We start from the raw sequence: 22998 nt of genomic DNA on the forward strand, positions 1-22998 counted from the left end.
CCAGAGAAAAAGCGCATGTGGGGTTATGTAGAGATTCCTCATCATTGTGCATGTGCTCTAACACCAAGAGAGGAAGTTTATAAATAAGAGTCATGGTCTTTTCCTATCAAAAGAATGTATAACAGGACTACGAGATGGCGCCACAGTCCAGACCGTGCATCAAACTGTTTAAGTGCATTAAATAAACATTATTAATATGACTGAATTATACCGGTAATAGCTTCAACCACCTATCATACTTGCTTCTACCCGAAATATAACATTTCACAAGGCATTAAGACATAATGCGAGCAATACGGATATCAGGAAGTGGAAGAAAGTTGATACAAAATGCATGTGTGGAGAATATTTGTTTTAAAGAAGTAAATATGTATGATTAATCGAAAGCCCAGTTTTAACGTTATACTGGACACCAGTATACATTTATTTTTTTTTATACATAAATATATCGTACAATAGTAATGTGGTCAACTCTTTGTCTTTGTATCAAGTTTATGCAGTAAATGTTGAATTTGTCCTTTGTATTATGCAAGGTATAGTCGGCAATTAATCAGTTCCGAGCATGATATTTTCATTCCTCGGTTCATTCTCTAGTCCACATCAAGACGGCGACAGATGGAAAGATGCAAAGAGACAAAAAGTGGTAGAAGTGGAGAACCAGAAGATCGCCGGATAAGATTAAACTGTCAGAAAGAAAGTGGAGAAACTGAACAATCAGCCTAATAAATAAAATGATGTAGCCTGAAAAAGTTCACTGTTTTGTCTCTAGAATAGTTTTCTGGAGCATGTAAAAATAAATAAAAATTAATCATAATAGATCCTGTGGCCACGCACAGTACAAATACTATAAGTTCGCAGCCTTTCGGGGATGGCAGGTACAAAAACTGGATGCCAGTTTTTGTAACTGCCATCCATCTCAAAAAAGCAGAATAGGTCACATACGAAATTCTTCTCAAGTTTTTTTATTCTCCTCTCATTTAATTTACCAATGGAAAAAAACTTAAATAATAAAAAAGGGCCCAAACATCCTCTCTTCATTGAATCGCTACTTTTACCATCATTTTTTCCGCCTATCTCTCACTGCTTTTTGTAGCGAGCATCGTGAAATTAGTTATATATCATTGTAAAATGAAAAATCCAAATGAGTTGTTGAACAAATTCAAGGATTCCCACGACAATATAAAATCTCACGGTGTATACTTAAATGCATCCACATTTTGTAGTTCAGCGTTTATTTATATCTTCTTAGCCATCTTCGTACTGTCGACAGCGCACACAAAACGAAGCTGTTTAATATTTTGTTGCGATCATTTTCTTTCCGAATTAAAACTGGTGTTTACACATAATCCAGATAAATAAAGTTACCTATAATTGGTTTGCAGTTGAAATCAAATGTATTGCTGGTACCAAGAAAAAAAAAAAACGAAACTATTTTGCTGAATTTATAGTACCGATTCAAACTATTTGAAAACACAAAGTCAGAATAGAGATTTCTTTGAAACAAAAAAGAAATGTTAGTTTTCACAAATGAAACAGGCTGTCGGAAATATTCCCAAAAACTAATCAGGTTCTTACTTCTAACACTCAGCTGAAATATCAATAAATTCAAAATCTCAATCGCACTAGTAACGAAAAAAAAATCCTTCTTCTAAGACACAATGTCTGTAATGGTCTCATTTACATATTTCGATCCACTTGCATGCTGGATAAACTGGCTTAAAATTCAAAGCATAATATATAGTCAATAAATATATGATTTATATGGTGTAAAATATAGTCATTCGAATCTAGTATTACCAGCATTCTCCAAACTGTGCTCAAAATCTGTATTCCAGAATTAATGCAAACAATGCAGAAGTTCATCCACAATGGCGAAGCATCAAAATTACTAGTAATCACAATATTCTACATCCAATCTCCTAAGCTAGCCTTACTGACAAACATGGAACGATTTGGAGAAACGCATGAAAATATTATGTAATAGTATTCAGATCTCTAACAACCCAGTTTATCATCTGTTCGACTTAGAATATTTTCTCATATTTGGACTGATGCACTAAAATCCACTACGAATGTTTGTCGCTCTGCAGAAGAGGACAAACCACTTCGTTTATGACATCTTGTTCATGAACTTCCTCCATTCATTTTCTTACAGAAGCTCTACTTCAACGTTATGCCTTAAGATAATTTCATGGCAGGTGTTTCACTGAACTGGTCATCATCATTCCAAATATGTAAAACCACGAGCACCTAATATCGTATAAAGTTAAGCATCGAACTAACTTCTATCATTCCGTCTAATTCTGTTCTTTGAAACAACCTTCTTCATACAGATTTCCAGCTCTCAGAGAACCACATCAATAGATCCACTTGAAGAGATCTACTTACCTACACATTACTCTTGTGATCCCTTATGTTGGCATGATATTAAGAATAACTTCGTTCGTGACGTCTATCTGGTTTAATGACATTATCAGCAACGAAAGAACAAAACAAAAATGTATGAATTGTCATCCAATAAAATCGCAAAAAGCCCTATAATTAGAAGTTTTTTTCCCCACTTGATTAGACTATAATAAATTTAGTTTAATCCTTTATCCAAGTGTAAGCAAACAAAGTTTGCGCCTGAAGTATCTTCAGGACTGAAAAAACTTCCCTTACTTCCACCTTAGTATCACCACCTCTGGGTCTGGCTCCCACTGACGAGACCTCAATAAAGGTCGAAATCGGTCTGGGTAGTGGCCCTTCCCTTAATGCATAGAATTATACATGTCCGCAAGGAGATGTGCTTTGCATTATGGGAGATACTAAGACAAGTGATGAGCTTAGTCCACCTGTACCACGAGTTACCTCAGTCCTGAAGATGCTTCAGGCGCAAACTTTGTTTGCTTACACTTGGATAAAGGATTAAACTAAATTTATTATAGCCCTTTAATTTGGAAACATTTTCATACATTTGTATAAAACTTAACATATCTCCCATAATGCAAAGCACATCTCCTTGCGGACATGTATAATGATATGCATAATGGGAAGGAAGTACTAATAAGTATCTTAGTACTGCATATTGTAACTGTTTTGAGGTCAAATCGTGATGAGCAAGTCTTAATGTCCATTGGTTCGTCATCGTGATATATAAAGTGGAATAGTCCAATTCCGGACGTTTATTACTATTCATAATACCGATCTAACTGAATTTAATGCTCCACTCTCCTGTAGATAGGAAATATTATACGGATAGCAAGGATCATAAACTCTTAGCCTTGTTTTCTTCATATGAGTCTAGCAAGTCCATAGGTCTTGCCACATATAAACCGCATTTTGACCTCCTGGCTCGGGAGATAACACAAAATACTTTAAGCTACCATCAAGCAGTTCGTGATTTTACACCGGATAATAAATTCATTCATCTATGCAACCCCAGATGCGTGTAGAGTGTACTCAGGAGGGGCATCTGATTACTGAGAACGGAGAAGAATTTCTCCTCCACACTAGCAATCAACAAATAGTGTTTCGTCGCTCATGAGCGACGTTTTGCTGCATTTTTGGTCAATAACTGGTACAAGATGCACGCAAATATTGCTTAGTGCTTTCTTTTAGTTGATGTAAAACGTTAATTACCTTCAGAAGAAATTGCTGGAACAAACGAAGCACTGTCATGAGTACATGAAATGCTCTTGATCATGTGGGAGGAATATATAGCAACTCTTTAAAATTATTTAAATTTTGCTGCGCTCAAACTATTCGTATATCACATTTTTGTAATAGTCGTAAGTTTCCTACAACTGAATGGTAGCAGAAAATTTAAATATTATGATTATAATCGTATCTGATTATTATAACACGTTAAAATAAGCTACTTCTATAAAGTTCGTTTTATTGTAAAAAATAATCACACACACATTAATTTTTTGCGTAATAAAGGAGCCTAGAGCTTGGAAAATCGGATGGTTGTAAACCTTCCTTGGCCTTAACATGCAGATTATAATATTAACCTTTGAGTTAAAGACAGACATCAGAAATGCTCTCAACAACTGAGAAAAAAAAACATGTTCCATAGATAGCAAAGCAACATACTATGCCTTAACTCATTTCTTCTGATCGCAGTTTAAATGTAGAATATAATAGGGGACATAGTAATAATAATACGGATAGAACCATCAGACTTCTATTCTGCAGCATTCGATTCCAAATAAAAATGAGCACTTAGTATAGCACCTCATTCACTTTCACTCATGTCGTTAATACTGCACCTGAAACTGCCTCAATGTGTTTATGGTCTTTCATTTATACGTAACTGAAATGTTAACAAATAGCAGTAAGGTACTTACTTTTTATACGTAATAAATCATGAACAGTGGCTCCATTAATTCTTTCATAAAATGAGATTGCTGCTTTTCTAGAAAATATATAAGGATCGGCATAAGTTAGCATATATTACCTTGTAGCAAACATTGTTTTATGAATTATAATAATTTATTTCGTTGATAATTATTACAGAAAAAGCTTCAATGTAATCAAAGTATGAATAAGAACAAACTTTATAAATCATAATAAAATATGAAGAGTTCCACCCACCGTAGAAACAAATTCATTACAAATCTCGAATTTGTATTTCGATGTGCGCGCACAGTCTACCAGGCATCAACTGCTACGAACACTGAATTACTTTTCTATTCCTTATTGTACAATTTTAATACGCGAACTATGAGCTGATCAGAAAGTAGACATAAAATCCTTCAAAGTTGTGTCGGACTTAGACTATCTTAATTCAATTACATGCGGTTTCAACTAATATATTGAGTATTTGAAAAAATATCAAACGATATTCCCGAAATCTGAACACGATGATTAGGACGTGATTGCGAACGTAGAAATCGCCTTCATAATAATAATAAAAAAATACATTACAGAATGCATGTAATCCAAAGTGTTATTAAAACATGTATCATTTTTGTCTTCTGAGAAAGAGTAGTAAGCATCATAATACATGGAGCATAAAACCGATTTATGTATTGTATTATGATGCTTCCAGCTACTATTACAGAAAAACAACAGTTTTTCTGTAATAGTTCCTGAAATTTATACTTCACGTGCTCACAGTACATGAAAGACACATTGTCGGCGGGACTCTTTGTGATATCAACGTTCTCAATGCTATAATTGGTATCGTTTCGTCTACATTTTGCACTAAAATGATTTGTCTCAGGGGCTCACTTCAGTGAGTACGGGCGTGACAAACCCGAGGTACCTGATGATGGACCATGCCTTATTTCATGTAATGTTATATTATCTGTAGACTGGTCCCTCCTCTTCCTCCTTTCTTTCTTCTCGTTCCTTCCTCCGAATGCTATTAGAGTATTCGAGGGAAATCTTTCATATTTTGCTGTGTCATTTCGTCTTGTGCTAACAGGACATTATCAAACACTGTAAAATGATCAGGCCATCAAAAAATGTTCATACCGCATCGTCCGTCGCGCGGGTTACCAAGGGATGCGTTCGAAAAATATGTTACAGTCTCCCTTAGATACCACTCCTCAGCACTCTTCTAGAGGAAACTCTTCAATGGGCCCGCTACCCGTTTGTGGAGGTGTTTAGGGGAAGCGCAAAGAAATGGTTCTGCAAAAGGATGGAAATGGCAACGACAACGGCACCAGACTATGGCTTTAGGCAACTGGAACATCTTCTCTCTGACAAGGAAGGAGTTGGAACTGGTCGAGGAAGCCAAGCGCTACTGGCTAGACTTAGTCGGGCTTTCTTCGACCAAGAGGAGAGGCTCTGGTACTGTCGACCTGGATAATGGGTGGAAGCTCTACTACTCTGGTGTGAGCCCGACAATGTCTGCTCAGGCGGGTGTGGGGATACTCACAAGCCCCCAGCTATCAGACTGTGTTGCTGAGTGGATCCCATTGGGGGGACGGGTATGTGTGTTAAGGCTTCAGATGAAAAACCATGATTTCGCTGTGGTGCAAGCCTATGCACCTAATCTGAAGTCAGAATACTCTGCCTTCCTAGAGGAAGTGGATGCTGCTTTTGACAGGGTAGCAGACATGGAATCGGTCCTGCTAATGGGTGACTTTCAATGCACATGTTGGAACAGATGACCAGACATGGAGGGATGTAGTTGGGAGGAACGGCGCTCCTGACCTTTACGCGAATGGGTTGAAATTATTGGATTTCTGCTGTACTAACAGCTTGTCCATAATGAATACCTTCTTCCAGCACCGAGAAGGCCATAAATATACTTGGTAGAGGGAGACACTAAAACAAAGGTCACTGATTGACTTCTTTATAGTCTCAGCAGACCTATTTTCCTCAGTGTTGGACATTCGTGTGACAAAAGGGGCAGAACTGTCAACTGACCACCACCTTGTTGTGTGCACTCTACGGCTTCAGAAACCAGATGCTACCATCAACGCTGGTAGGCCTAAGCAGCTATACCGCGTGAAATTGGAGGCATTGGAAAATAAGGCTGTAAGGAATAATTTTGCAGATGACATTTTTTCCAGGTTCAAAGAGATTCCCAAGCATACTGCAGATGTTGAGGAGTGGAAGCTGTTCAGGACAGCTGTCACTGCCTCTGCACTCTCATGCTGCGGCAGAAAGCGTGGCAACGGGCAGTGAGAAAAGGAACCAAGAAGTCCAAAAAATCCGGGCAAAAAAGGAGTCCTACCTAACATGTCTTAGGGTCAGGTCACCTGAGATGCGTTTGCGGTATGCTGAGGCATTAAAGACAGCAAAACAGAAGGCTTGGGAATCCTTTGGAGAAAGATTAGACTCATCCTATGCAAATGCAAACAAAGTATTCCTGCAGACCATCCGTCGCCGCCTTCGAGGGAGGAAATCGTGCACAGCAATGGCAATCAAGGCCTCTGATGGTGCACTTTTAACAACCGAGAAGGATATCCTCTACAGATGGAGGGAATGCTTTGAGAGCCTCCTTAACCCGGGTGGCCCAGCAGTTGTGGACATCCAAGAGGTGCAGATCGCGGCAATGACTAATCTCACAGCAGAAGAGGTCCATTTAGCAATAAAATCGCTAAAATCAGGCAAGGCTGCTGGCGATGATGAAATTCGGCCCGAAATGCTAAAAACCTTAAATCGAGACGGTGTTCTCTGGCTGACTCGAGTGTGTCAGGCTGCTTGGATATCTGGGCGAGCACCAAAGCAATGGCAGACAGGCATAATAATACTAGTCTTTAAGAAGGGAGACCAGAAGAATTGCAGTAACTATCGTGGCATCTCTCTGCTCAGCCTGCCTGGGAAAGTGTATGCTAGGTGCTTGGAAGAACAATGTGGCTTTCGTCCTGGTAGAAACACAACTGACCAAATCTTCACTTTAACTTTAAGGCAAGTCTTTGAGAAATCTTGGGAATATGCCAAGAATGTCTACACATGTTTTGTGGACTTGGAGAAGGCATATGACCGGGTTCCTCGGGATAAGATTTGGCAAGTAGTACAGGAGTATGGAGTGGATGGCCAACTATTAGCTGCCATCAAGTCCCTGTATGAATGCCCATAGTTTTGTGTCAGGGTAAACAGCACAATATCTGAACCTTTCGCAGTCTCCATTGGCCTCCGCCAAGGGTGTGTTCTGTCACCCCTCCTTTTCATAATATTTATGGACTGGATTGATAGGCACAACCGAGGCATTGAGTGTGTCAGAATTGGAAGATGTAGCAACTGACCTAGTTCTGCTTAGCTCTTCTACAAATGACTCCAGTGGACCCTGAATAGGTTTGTAGAAGATTCCGGCGTCTGAATGAAGATCAGTGTGACCAAAACTGAAACATTTGTGGTCTCAAGACAACCATCCCAGTGCACTCTACATGTAAGTGGAGTCCCAATGAGGCAGGTGGAGAAGTTCAAATACATTGGGTCCATATTCACGAATGATGGAAAATGAGACGTAGAGCTAGATACTCGAATTGGCTTAGCAAGCTCAATATTGCGGGAGTTAAGCCAGAAGGCAAAGCTGGCTGTCTTCAATACAGCCTATGTCTGCATCCTCACGTATGGTCATGAGAGTTGGGTAATGACCGAAAAAATGCGGACACGAATCCAATCGGCTGAAATGAGGTTCCTTCGAGGGGCTGCGGGGTTGACAAGACTCGACAGAGTCAGAAGCTCTGCAATTCGGGAAACTCTCAATACTCAACCGCTGCTTCTTCGTGTTGAGAGATCACAGTTACGTTGGTACAGGCACCTGGTCAGAATGCCACAAGAGACTCCCTCAGCTGGCCCTCTTTGCCAAGCCAGAGGGTGGGAGGCCACGTGGAAGGCCAAGAAATCGCTGGATAGATTATATCCAAAACCTTGGGTGGACACGTTTGGGAATCCCACCAGAACACCTGAGCTTGGTGGCAGAGGATCGTGACCATTAGAAGTTCCTCTTGCAGCTGTTTCCCCCACAACCCAATTAGGAAAGGTGGGCCCTGAAGATGTATGTATGATTTATCAAGATAAGAACCCAAATATTACATTTCAACAGAAATCTGTCCATCCAGAACGGAGTTATAATATATGCATAAAACTGGACAGACAAAATGAATTTAATTGTTTTAATCCAATTTAAGACTCACCAAATAAAACCAATTTGCAAACTGCACGCTTTCCTCTAAAGCGCTGGCCAGTATCAAACTCCCCTCTGTTTAGTAAAAAAAAAATCTAATTAATACTGTACAGGACGGATTAGTCACCTCTTACTTATTGTAATGAGCTATTACAATACTCCGCTATTAATCAGACACCAAAATATAACGACGCCTGCTATGGTTGGTTATCTGCTTTATAACCAGAACGCTGTAAGTTCGAATCCCACTGTGGGCATGGATGTTTCTGAAGATGTACTGAAATGAATTTCATCGTCTGATGTGACACCACCTCCATCATGCTTGCTAGAATGGCCTGAAAAAGTTCCATGTTTGGACTCTAGAGCTGAGCTCCTGGATTATGTAAAAAAGTAAACAAAACATCCATTAGTCCATCCACTCTACTAAAGGTTTACAACTTTCCTGAGCAGCAAATACATGATATCACTGCTCACCATGCACGTTAACGTTTAGAGTTGAGGTGCTGCAATGAAATATTATTCTATTTATTAAGAACAAATCAACTTCGAGTACAAAATATAGAAATACATTTCGTTTACAGGAATGTTTTTTAATGCAAAGTCAATAGAATAATGTTAAACATGGTAATATTTAGTTGCAACAAGAGCGCCATTTCATTATATTCGTATAACGAATCGCTTTTGATGTTCTCTGCAATTGCGTAAATGCAATTTTTTATACTAATCCCATACAAGAAGGGTCGAAAGAGCTATAAACACATCAGTGTAGTAAGCAGGTGAGGACTGAAGAACTCATGGACTTTTTTTTTTTTTTTGAATAGTTGCAGGTTTAGTTATTCGGGAATACTTCATGAGGAAGGTTTTTTTAGAGGACAATAGTAGACGGGATAAAAAAGGAAGAGGAGAAGCAGGCTTCAGTGTGTTTGCAGTCGTAAGTCTGCAGTAGCTGGGCGGCTGTTCTTGAATTAGCAGGTGCATCAAAAAGTAAAAGAATGATGATTGCCAATTCTCCCACTTGAGGAAATGGCAATTGATGGTTGCCAGTAAATAAGAAAGTACCTGGGGAATACACACAATGCTGAAACACTGTGCATATGAGGTTGAGGTGAGACTGTAAGAGAGGGATCATCTGTGAGCTAAACTTATCTCCTCTGGACTGCGTTAAGAATTTTTTGAGAAGTTTTAGGTGCACCAACCGAAACATTACGAACTGTTGTTCGAAGTAAAATAGCATCATGAACGAAAGAGGATGCCTAATTTTTTTTTTTTTTTTGATACTGAGGAAGCTATGGATGTGAGAGTGGAGGTAAGTCGAAGCAGAGAAGTCTGATCGTGTCTGGTGATTTGTGTATTACTGAGGATAAGCTGCGAGAGATGAGACAAGACGGTGTTTTGTTGACGTTTAAGGTAATCAAATTATCTTTTGAATTGTCCTCGCTCCATTGAAGGATAGTGAGTAGATCGATGTTTAAGGCATTTGCACTTGTTGTAGATGATCTTGATGCCTAGGATCTCTTTGTAGCGCATGATTCGTCAGATGAGAAGCATAATGGAAAGTACTATAGTCTGCAAAGCTATGAATGGGATTAGTGGTGATTGAGTGTAGGTCATTTATGTTCAAAAGTAGAAAGTGAGAAAGCAGAGCCCTGAGGTACTCCTGCTTTGCTGGCTACACCAGCAAAGCAGGCTGCATTTCTTGAAGTGATGCTGCCAGCCATTAACACACGTTGATGATTGAACGACCTGAGAGAGCTGGCAAATCAAAGGATGACAATTTATTTAGCAAATAAACTGCAAATGAATTGTCATCACAGAAAAATTATAGATGCGTATAGAACAAGCAAGCTTTTGTGTGTGTGTGTGTGTGTATATATATATATATATACACACACACACACACACACACTAGGGGGACTCCTCCCCCCGACGCCCCCCTCCCCCGAGTTCTGGACTGGTAGGCCAGTTCTCCTTGAATTTTCCAGCATTCGTCGATAAATATTTCCAGTAATGGAGCAGGTTACAGGACCTGTAGGGGTAATACGCTCAAAAAAGTATGGTCCTATTATGAAATCGGCTGTGAAGCTACACCACATGGTTACTTTTGGCGAATGCAGCGGTACTTACTGGATCGCTTGGGGATGTTCATATGCCCAAATTCTGCAGTTGTGAGTGTTGATCGACCCATTCAGATAAAAATGAGCCTCATCACCACACAATATTCTCCAGCACCAGTCATTATCGACCTCCATTCGAGCAAGAAACGTTAGCGCGAAGGTCATGCGCTTATCATAATCTGGGTTAGTTAGTGCTTGCACACGACTGAACTTATACGGATAGAAGTGAAGCATTTTCCGTAAGATTTTACAGACTGTACCATAAGCCATATCAAGTTTGCGAGCTATGGCACGAGCGCTTGGACCAGTACTGGTCCCTGTGTCGTCGAACACCGCAGTAGCAACGTCTGCTACTGTCTCTTCTTGCACTGCTTTCCGTCCTCTGGCAGGTCTAACTCCTAGTGATCCACTTCAAACTTCTTAATCATAGCTCTCGTGCCACAGCTGACATAGGACCTGTAACGCAGGTTATGAAGGCTTCTAAATTCCTGAAGGGCCGCTACGGCATTGCACTGTTTAAGGTAAAAATTGCTGAGGCAAGGTAGGACGCATATTGAGCACAATTCGTGAGTCATTTGAATAACCGCTTGAACGTTCCCAATCCCTTTTTAAGTGGAATTGGTGGCGCTTCTGTCACGTACGCACAGAAAAATTTGTATAATCCTTTTTACCAGCATTTACTGCAAATATTTGACTGTTTTCTGCTCCGCCAGCGCCAAAATTTCCCCTATCGGCGACTTTTGGTACTAAACAGTTTTTTCGAGGAATTCATCTCCCCCATGCATTCGAAAGTCTATATAAAATGTGGTCTCATTCAGTTATTAGTTTTAGCTACAGATACCTCCAAAGAGGCAAAGTTCATTTATCACCACCCTGTATTATCTTTCTTTCTAATTCATCCTGGCAACGGAAAATGTTATTAGACTTGTCCCATAGGATATATATATATAGAGAGAGAGAGATTTTTTTTAAAAATATTATTGTTCCTAATCTCAATTTTATGGCAGTATAAAACTGGGATCATACTTCATTGACACTTTTGCTGTTTAGAAAGCTTCAAATAAACAATGTAATTTAGTAAAACCTGTCAAGTTAAACTATTCATTAAGTATATATTCAAATTTGAAGTAGATCTCGAAAAATTTAACTAATAAAAAAGAAAAGTCCCACTTCTGCTGATGAATCAGCAGAAATGAGCCTTTTTTTAATTAAAAAAATCCTAAGTCTATGATATGGTACTTTTTTTTTCCTGTCATTTTCAAGTATGAAACCTTCCATAGTTCAGATTCTGAACTGTGACTGGGTGAAGTCTTGCCGTGCTTATTGTCTTTGTGAACGATCGAACTTTATTTAATGTTTTAACCGTTTCGACAGATTTCGACTAAGTATCTGAAAGTTAACGATCAGAATTAATCAGAAAACTTGAAATAAAAACATGAACTGTGTTAACTGCCTCTAATTTTAATATGGTCTAACAGTTAACGAAATAGAAAGACTCTTTTCCGTGTTTTTGGTATTTTGAAGTGAACTTCTGTTCGACTTTTGAATTCCCTTTAACGTATAGTGCCATCCGTATAAAGTATACGCAAAATAATATTCGAAGCTCAAGTGACAGTAGCATCTCATGTGTCCCAAAGTTCTCAAACACATTGCAAGCAAGCATTTCGAATTTCAGCTGCCGGGCATCGTTTAGTTGAAACCTTAAACTGGTTTAGTCACTAAAATTCAAAATCATTCTGAAATCTAACTAACAAAACCGAACGGATCATCATGGCTATCATTCTTCTTTATATTACAATAGTTACTGTAATTATACTCTGTCCATCAAAAGGTAAGACAGTCTTAAATTATATCCCAAAATTCAAGGATAAGCTTCTAAAACTTACCTAAGACTTTGGCAAAAAAAAAAGAGTAAATATGAAATGTGTCGAACAGAAAATTTTGAGTTTTATAATATTATTTAATTAAAACAGATAAACAAATCTGAAATTTGCAGAATAAATGTCATTTATCCGAAGAAGCGCCTTACTTCAATCTTACTACCAGAACAGTTTGTATCATATAATACTAAAGAGAAGTAAGAGGGAGGAGGAACTGAATAATTATTTCGTATTTATCTATTCAACAAAAACAGCAAACTAAGATGGTTAATAAACGGCAAATAGACGAAAATCTGGAGACTGAATCTTATAAGTTGCACAACACAAAGTTAACTAATTATGTAGGTTATGAAACTCCGTGAGCTTTCCACACGTTTTATATTTCAGAGCACAAATATGATTCGAATTCACACATGTAATGATGGAAGCTTATTCGTCCTCCTTAAAAGAGGGGATTCTTAATGCCGAGCTGAAACACTCTTGGCTCTTTTCCTAGCTTCAATATCATGGCCCTCAGTATCAAGATTTTATAGCTATAAGAGCAGAAAATTTATTTATTTATTCATTTTGATTAATTCAACTGAGTGATAGCTCACTCATCAACAGAAATCCATTGTTGAACGCTGAATATTATAACTGCAGAGTGATGTATCCTTTTTACATGACCTCCTCTTGAAGGGTTTAACTGAGTGCAAAACTTTGCCTCTGGGGATGATTTTTTTTTTCCTCGAAAATCAGAAAAGAAAGGCAACCTAAGCCTAGGACGGATGGACAAGTAGTCAAAGGACTGATGTTATTTGGGCAACATTTAGGACTACTATCGTACCTAAGCAACAGTTTATCACAAGCTTTCCAGTCAACTGTTGCTTTGGTACGACGGTAGTCGTAAATGTTGCCCAAATGACATCAGTTCAACCGTTCCGTGGTGAAACTCAACTACTTCTCCGACTATATCCGTCAAAATGATGAAATCCTTTTCATCATTTTGACCGATATAGTCTGAGAAGTAGTTGAGTTTGACCACGGAACGGTTGAAAACCACTGAAAATAACTCCATTCACTTTAAAAAAATTGCTGACGTCATATCTCTTGAAATAGAAAATGGAATGCTTCGAGTCCATGAATTCACTCTCGGAACACCGTCTCATCGGGTGACGAGCTGACCTAAAAATCCTTCGGGCACTTTTTTTGCGCGAAAGGAAATTTTTTCCCATTTTCGAACACATGATGCTAACTTTCTAAGGTTGTGTGGTATTTATATGGCGACAGTTGATTTCCACAAACAACTTATGGTTCTTTCGTACTTACATATGGTATACAGTTGCCGCTTACCAACTCAGTATTATATCAAGACAAAGAGGGCTTATTGCGTGATAAAATGTGCTATCTACTAGAAGGTTCACCTACATGCACACCACATTTATAGTTCAACAGACTTGAATGAAATAAGAGATTCTGCTTTTTGACTTTCCTCTCTATCTAAAGGATGCAGCGATTTTCAATAAAAAATAATATTACACATTTCGTTGTGGGGAGCCCATCACTAGGAATTTGCGATACACTATCCCATGATGTAATGCACATATATAATAAACTGAATTGTTTGGCCAACTACCTAAAACGACAGCATTTTTGTGCGTCACTATTTTTATTGCTGGTGATAATGGTAAGTAGTCCATAATAACTGGCAGCTGATTCCTCTGTTGAAACTACAACAAAAACAACAGCGAAACGCCTTCCATAACTTAATACGACAACTAAGCAGGTTTATATATTTCAAATTTCTATTTTATTTTTCAGTCTTTACGTTAACATCAGTTGATCTTTACCCTCAAGATATGGAAGAGCAGTATTTCAAAAATGGAGTGATGGAATTAATCATAAAAGGTAAGAGCTTACTGACCTAATATTATAAATTAAACTCAAATTAGTATTTCATATGAAATACTAATTTGAGTTTAACAAAAGAAAACAAAGCATACTGTACAGCAATGAATCCTAACTGACACCTGAGAAAAGTTCACTAGTTTTTAGAAATCTATTTGGAGGCCATTTACTCCTCTCCCATAACATCATTCTTAGTTACAGAAATATCTTCAGGTTCTCTATTTATGTAAGTTAGATTACCAGATTCACTTACCACCATCATTTATCATTGCGTGAATGTAAAATGCAAAAAATAAATAAACAAATAATGACCTTTGTGAACTCTTTCTCTTACTTTTGTTCAGAAATATATCCTTCTCTGATATCTAAAGGACCAATTAGGAAATGTGACATTTTTTGCAGAAGAAAAACGTTATGAAAGCAAATATTGGCAATTCCAATGTACAAAAATATCCAGGGCGATAAAAGCCTCCCGTCCACTGGACTGGGATAATTTATAATTAAATAAAAACTGCATCAGCGACAAAGAAAAAAAATCAGTCTATAGCACATACTAATAAGGAAAATTATTACCAATATACATAAAGTGCAGTTACTTATATAAAATTAAGATGAGACTGCATGTCGTACAGGTTACGTGGAATTACCACCCAAATTAATTGCTTGTGTTGTTGCTAGCCTGCCTGTTCATTTTGTGGGATTAAGAAAAAAAAAAACAACAACACGCCATCCTCAAATAAAAAAGCGATTCGTGTAGATAACTTAAATAGGCCCTGCGGTTGGCTGATAGTTTCTTGGAGCTGGATACCTAACCAGCTCCAACCAAAGGCTAAGAGTTTGAATCCATAGACGTGGATGGTTATGAGTGCCATTAACTGGGAGATGAATTTCTCGTGTGGCATAACAGCGTATCTCCTTTGACTGAAGGATTAATATGGATTGAAAAAGTTTGATGTTTGATCTCTTTGAGCACGCTGTATGTACAAAAATAAAATCGCAAAATATTCTGCATAATGTTTATTTAAAAATAAATAAAAATGCATAAAATAATTTAATAAACCCCTTAGTCTACTAACATACAATCCTTCCGTGAGTGGGAATCGCATCTAAAACAACAAAAGATCAATTGTGACCTTTGGTATGCTGAGGACCATGAAAGAGGGTATAATTTCTTTCGTTCCCTCAGAATACTGGCTTTTTCATTATGTTCCGAGATTTTTATTCAACACGCGTTTAAAATTAGAAAATATTACAAACCGTACGATAGTACTTACTCGAAATACTTATTTTTTGAGCACTTCCCGTAGTAAAATTATGAAGAGATAGCAGCAATTTTCTTTCGGTTGTGAAAACCTATTTTAGAAAGGGAAGAAACTTCATAGGAGTTTTTCGACTGAAGGTGGGTTAGCTTGTCTCATTGAGAGCAAGCATAATTCTTTAGGGCTTTTCATTCAGCAAGAATAGTAGACAATTAAGAGACATTACAAAATACTGGCTTCATAGCATCACATAATTCGGCCATAAATTCAATCAAGTCAACTTCCATTCAGCTGAAGCGCGCGTACTACTCTTTCCCCCCGCCCCCCATTCTGCTGAACATATTGTATGCGGAAGATGCTACAGATTATTCCGCACTAGCTGAGTTTAATAAGATGGATACCGTCCCACCAAGAAATACGATAGTTTGTTACCAAAAACCCTTAAGAACATATCCATGAAGTGGTTAACATTGAATGTAGCAGGTGTTATGAGTTTAAATACCGGCTGGATCGTTATATGTTACTAGATTTATGTGTGTGTGGGTGGCATATAACAAAAACCTAAAATCTGTTGATGTGATTTGTTTTATTGCTCAAGGAAGCTTTAGAGATGTGTGTATTGTAATCTTTCAGGTCTGCACGAAACAATTTGAATAATAAAATTGCTTCTTAATAACAATAATTTTATGTAATGTACTTGTATATATTGTTAAAATATTTGGTATCACCTTAGCATTCACTGATGATGTCATTCGTGAGATGAAGACAAATCCTCAAGTCCAGGTTTCAGAAATGCAAGTAGCTTGGCTCAAAGACAGAATGAGTCAGCTTCACAGCCACATACGTCATCACCCTGCTCTCTATCAGCGCTATTTGTGGTATGGAAGAGAAATACCAACAGTAGACCCAGACGTGTTATATGAAAACAGCTTGAGATCGGTAGGTTTTAGTTAGCAGCTTTCTATGAAAATTATTGGGGAAAAGATGGGAAACTCAGTGGTTCCAAACATCTCGAGAGTGAGATTGATATAAAATATTACATTTAGCTTGAAGGTTTTGGGAAATATGCAATGCTTAACTAGCATCCTGCTAAGTCGTTAAAAATCTGTTCTCCAAGGATACTTTGTGTTATTTTAAAACATTCAGAACTTTCGGGTGGGTCTTTAATTTTTACGGGGAAAAGACTAGGCCACTACATGGGAAATCAAAGTGGCTGATTAATATTAGAAAGATAACTTGTTTACAGACGGTTTAGAATGATAACTGTTTACTGATTGATTTTGAATAGATTTTAATTTAATTAAAATTCAATTTAGCTGTGGTTTTAATGATTAGCTTCAAGATATTAGACCGTCCTCCATATGCACTTAGTTCTGCTGGGCCGAATTAGACGTATTTGAAGAAAGTGAATTAGTTCGCATAGAAGCTGGGCCAGAGTTCGAGTAAGAGAGAATAATAAGTTCAATCCCAAACATAAAACGGTGAAAGTTGGCTCCGAGTTCAAATTTCAGTGTTGTATAATATTATGAATGTGTTCAGGTGGATGAACATTTTCACTTCCCTGTATGAAATCATTCCCTTGCATATCGGAAGCTACGTTTAAGTACTTTGAAAAGAGGAATATCTGGTTTCTAAACCTGGATGTCACTAATTAACCTTTACCCATCCGACAATATTAAAATTTGCTAAGAACAAGATGTATTTATCAATGTATTATTCAAACACAGGGTACTGTTTGACTTGTCCGATAATACACGTTCAGCTGAGGGAGAAAGTTTCAGCTTCTAACACTAAAACATTTCCTCATACGCATCCACAAAGGAGATGTATACAAGTCACTGTGATAGCGTTGAGTCATTAGGCTTTATATTATTACTGATAAAACTTCCATCATCTAAGCTGCACCAAGAAAGACCATTGAAAGTTCGATTCAGTCGCCGACTAGGGGAAACATTTTCTCGGCCTTTGTTCAGCCGGTTTTACGTTACACGTTCAGATAGGCTTAATCAGTTTTATATTATTTCAAATGATATTAACACAGTTTCGGCATCCACAGATTTACAAGTCTCTCAAGAGAAGATACATCCACTAAACAGATTACAATAAGATCTATCATATTGTACTTTGACATGCATCACCAGTGTGGAAAAAAAATTCCACTCACTCATCTGCGCAAAAAAAAAACTGATTCATACAAAACCCTTATACAACATTATGGAATGACCTCCAGATCTCCCATTGCCGATGTGCAATATCCAATTGATAGAACTGAAGTAGAGTGGAAAGTGAATTCTATCACATCTCCGTACTTCCTGTCCCTAGAGCCTTTCAAATCGCGTTTCTTCAATCTATCTTCGTATCCAAAGTTTCGCACACTTGCTATTCTATTGTATTTTAACATCTTGCCTTTGAACCTGCTCTAGAGTTTCCTTAACATCTCAAATATCCAGCTGACCAGGTCTGTAGACATTATTTCCGATGTGTCCCGATCAATACCATACCAATGTATTTTAATTTCTTCATTTCTGACTTGTCACAATTTGACTTGCCACCATTGGCAATTTCAGTGACTCCTACAGCTTTTGTAATGTTTCAGCAAACTTCAGTTATCTGCCCATGATGATTCCTCGTCTCTTTAAGCAGTTTCATTAAAATAGAAGGGAGAGTCTGGAAAGTTCTGATAACACCTAGAACAAAAATGACATTAAAACAACTGATATAACCACAAAAAGAACATATTAGTAGTAGAGTTATGAAGGTAACTATGTTCTTATATCCACGAATGTTTTTCTTTTGGTCATATCAGTTGCTTTAATATTATTTTGGTTCCAGATGTTTATCAGAACTTTCCAGACCCATTGAAATTTCATCTCTACTTATCCAAATTCAATCAAGAGAACAATTTCACACAAGGAAACAACATTCAAGAGGACTAAAGGTGCATTTTGTTAAGAAAATACATACATACTAGGGGGTCCGTCCCCCTGGCGCCTACAGCGCCCAACCCCCCGTGTTCCGGATTGGTAGGCCGGTTCTCCTTGAATTCTGAAGACTCGATATTCAGGGTAGCCTCTGAGCGTCAAAAAACGTGATATAAAAAGGCTTATCATTATATATATATATATATATAGGGTAGATGTATATTTAATCACAGTCATCGACAATGACTGTATATGCGTATGCCTGTATGCTGTCTAACAACACGTGAGAAGAATAGCTGTATTAAGTGGATACCGGCATCCATATAAAACTCTACTGTATAATTCCTCTATATAATATATCAGGGGTGGCCAACCTTTTATAGTTCATGCGTCAATTTTTTCATTTTTTAGTTAAGATGCGCCATACAAACTTATACCACTTTCAGCCCTTTTAAAATATGGTAATGTGGATATATTTAACAGTTATGCATAAATGATTTATTATATATATGGTAATAAAGACACCTTTAGCAGTTTTAAACAAAAGGAATTCATATAAAGACAAGATAAACATTAATTATTTTATTGAGACTTTTGAAATTGTTTTGCTAAGCTTGTAATGTTTGGCGTTAAATCAGTTACAGAAAGCATCAAACTGTTTTTCAAATTTGAATCAATCAGTCGCGATCGTAGTTTGTTCTTATTCATTTTCATTGATGAAAATGCTTGTTCGCATCTGTATGTAGTTCCAAAACGACAGATATAACTCGGAGCAAATTTTCTCAGTTCTGGAAAATGTTCACAAGGCAACGATCGCCAGAAATTAATTATATCAGAAGCATCTGGAAGTGATGGAAGGTCATTAAATTTCATTTTCAATAAAGAATTGGTTTTGAGATCAGTAAGTTCCATTTATATGTTACTATGCATCGTCAAGATTTTTTGTTCAGTTACTGAAAAGGGATTTATAAATGCAAGTATGCAGTCTTCTTCTTCGGCAAAATCGCTAAAATGACTGTTAAAGGACTCTTGCAATAACCTGGGTTTCTCGGTATATTCTGTAAAGTTGCCATTATCTTCAACAGATTCACTATGTTCTTTTAAATGTAGAAATTGACTTAAATCTCCGTTTTCCAACTGGGAGGTGAACAGTTTTAATTTCATTATGAATGCACTGATGTCATTTAATAAGCTAGGAAACAGTTTGTTCTCCCTGCAGTTTCAAATTTAGATCATTGAGGCGGCTGGTAACATCAACTAAAAATGCTAAATCAAATAACCATTTCTCATCACACAACAGGGCTTTTTCCTCATGCAGCACATCCTTCTCTTCCAGAAAATTACGAAGACTTTCTTTCAGCTTCCAAAATTTACTGAGAACTTGTCCTTTAGAAAGCCAGCGCACCTCACAATGAAGGATGAGATCACCATATTCCATATCTAGCAGTTCACAATATTCTCTGAATTCTCTTCTGTTTAACCCTCTTGCTCTAATTTTATTCACACACTTTACAACTGGTATCATAACATGCTTCAAGTTTAGAGTTTTTCCACACAGAGATTCTTCATGTATAATACAGTGATACCTTAGTAGAGAACGGCCTAAAAACCTTTCAAGTAAAGTTACAGTCCCAGAAACTCTACCTACAATTGACGGTGCTCCGGTAGTGCAAACACTGATGAGCTTACTAGAATCTAGTTGTTGATTATCTAGACATGACTTTACTTTGTCAAATATGTCTGACCCTCTGGTTTTTCCATGAAGTGACTCAAGACCGATAAGTTCTTCAAAGATGTTAAAATTACCATCAATTCCTCTTACAAAATGCTTAATTAGACTACATCACATATGTCAGCGGATTCGTCCAAGGCTAAAGAAAAGAAAGCACAAGCATGAACATGGTCTTTCAATTACTCAGTAACATCATGGGAAAGTTCTTCGATGCGTCTAGTAATTGTTTGCTTGGACAGAGCAATTTGGTTTACTTTTCTTTGAATATTCTTATCACCAAGACATTTTGCAAATTTTTCGAGACAGGGCTTAACAACTTCCTCTCCTTCAGAGAAAGGCTTGTGTTTTTTTATCCTGCACAAAAGCAATTTCATAAGATGCCTCCAGCATTGCCACACTTTCACAACTTCGTTTCACAAATATATTTTGTCTCTTTTTTATTTCTTCCTTTTTCTTAACCACCTATTCTTTCCGCAACTCAGACCCAGGAACTAACTTTAGTTTTCCTTCTAATTCAACTTGATGTTTTCTATAGTATCTGTTAAGATCATGTCTTCTATTATCTGAGAGAATGCTTTCACAAACAATGCACAACGGTTTTCCTGAAGGACCCGCAATAAATAAGAACTCATTTTCCCAGAGTTCATTAAACTGGCGTTTGCTATCACCTTCTGCTTTTCTTCTGCTCATTTTCTTTTGAAAAGTAATGGGTAACTGATTGCAAAAAAAGTATTTCAAAAAGTACAGCTTATTATTAAATAATTTATTTAAATAATGTTATTGTTTTAAACATTATGAACATTCAAAAACACTTCTACAAGTTTTAGATAAGATGCCTGTTTTCATGAAGGCCTAATACAGTTCTATAAGTTTAAAAATCACATATATATATTTTTTTTTTTCATATAGATTTTTGTCTCTCTCTCGTAATATATTGTGTCCAATGAAATACGAGATCGCTTCCTGCCATAAAAAGTCGATCAGCTGGCAATCACACACACACAACCCAAACATCCTCATCACGAAGGCTTTGCTGATGATCAGCTAAATTTTAGGAATAAACCTACTATAAGTAAACAAAAAGGAAAGATATTGTATAAAAAAAAAACATAAAAACACACACATACAAATAAACCGAATAATTGCAGGTTTCAGTAATCAGCAAATTAGGGGAGAGGGCAAGAACTTGACATACGCGTTCAAAATGAAAACATTTATTTTTAAATTTACAGAACTATATTAAGCCTTCATGAAAACAGAAATCTTATCTTAAACTTAATGAACTGTTAATAAAAACATAAAGTTCGGAAACACAGAATTGTTCACTGTCACATCTAATCAGAAGTTCATCAAACGCTATGACACGAGAGTCAGCAGTAACTGGTGACGCATGTCAGCATTTGTCGGTGCCTGTTGCTTCAAGATCAAGCAAGTATAATAAGTGCCACTCTAGAATTCAGTGGTAGGTTAATTGTGTGTTTATATAAATCGAATACAAAATTTTTAAAAATTTTTCTCTGGGGTTCAGCGCCACTTCAAATCATGCAATGCGCCATAGGCTGGCCACCCCTGTAATATAGCATTCAGCTCTAGAATTCTACAATCTCTATAATTCCTTAAGTTTATTATTAATTTTGATAAGTTATTAACTTAAAATAATGTAAACATCAAGAATTATCTGAATGCACTTAAATGAAATGCTTTACTGGTTTATATCGCTAATTTTAGGCAAGACAGAGAAAGAAACGGCAGCTAAATGACGATTCAATGGACAGACTGCACAATCCTTTCGAGGTACCCTCAGCAGGTCAGAGAAAACACCGGCAGACTGCGTATCCTGCCAACGATACATGCAGAACGCTTCCAAAATGGAACCGACCGACGTCTGCCACTGATTTTTTTGACAATGAAGTAGAAATAATCCAGGGTGACATGACACAATCTGCTTATATTTACTGGTGTCTAATGGAGGGATATCCTTGTCTTGGAATAATAAAATTGTAAGTATTCAATGACGTTTTAGCGGCATCGCGCCAGCTACTTAATGGATTTTGTTCTTATGTAGATATGTGAAATATTCATTTTCTGTGAAATGATATTTTAGTTTTTCTCCTCTCCAATTCATCGCTTGCTCCGGAACGAAGCTACTTTATGATTATTGACAAAAGATCTTATTAAAGTTTATACATTTCACTTATTGGTTAAACTGCAGTGCCATAAAATGTTCCAGACCAACTAGCACAATTATTATAAAGTTGAAAATCGATAAACTCAAGCTTAGTGTGATTTACAACGCTATAAGTATGGAAGACAAAAAAAAAAGGATATCTGAAAGAATGAGTTTTGAAAATTTTGATCTAAAAGATTAAAAATAGAGGACCAAAGTTTTGGCAAATATATGTATCATCTCTAGGGCGAAACAAATTCTATAAAGAGTAGTTTGATCTCCTAACAAGTACTTCATCTCATAGTTCATAATAACCGTCTATAATTCCTAGGCAACTCAAAATTTGGTGGAAGACTCTTCTATTATGAAATAATAGTGCCAAATGGAATGATTTGTGATTTATATTATTATACTTTACAAGATACTCTTGTTGAATCCTTTACCCAAACGTAAGCAACAAGAATTA

At 37.1% G+C, this 22998-nt stretch overlaps 1 protein-coding gene across 2 annotated transcripts in view; it reads right to left on the bottom strand.

Moving 5' to 3' along the window:
* LOC150102783 (tubby-related protein 3-like) overlaps positions 1 to 4401 on the bottom strand; it is a 514140-nt gene extending 509739 nt beyond the window's left edge. For both annotated transcript variants that reach the window (XM_090398901.1, XM_090398899.1), the window contains exon 1: positions 4332 to 4401. The gene's annotated coding sequence lies outside the window, so the exon portion shown is untranslated. The remainder of the gene's footprint in view (positions 1 to 4331) is intronic.
* Positions 4402 to 22998: the final 18597 nt, after the last annotated feature.

This window comes from Typopeltis vanoorti, chromosome 10 (genome assembly GCF_054136105.1).
Source record: "Typopeltis vanoorti isolate ZY-2024b chromosome 10, IOZ_Tvanoo_1.0, whole genome shotgun sequence".
Taxonomy (NCBI): domain Eukaryota; kingdom Metazoa; phylum Arthropoda; class Arachnida; order Uropygi; family Thelyphonidae; genus Typopeltis; species Typopeltis vanoorti.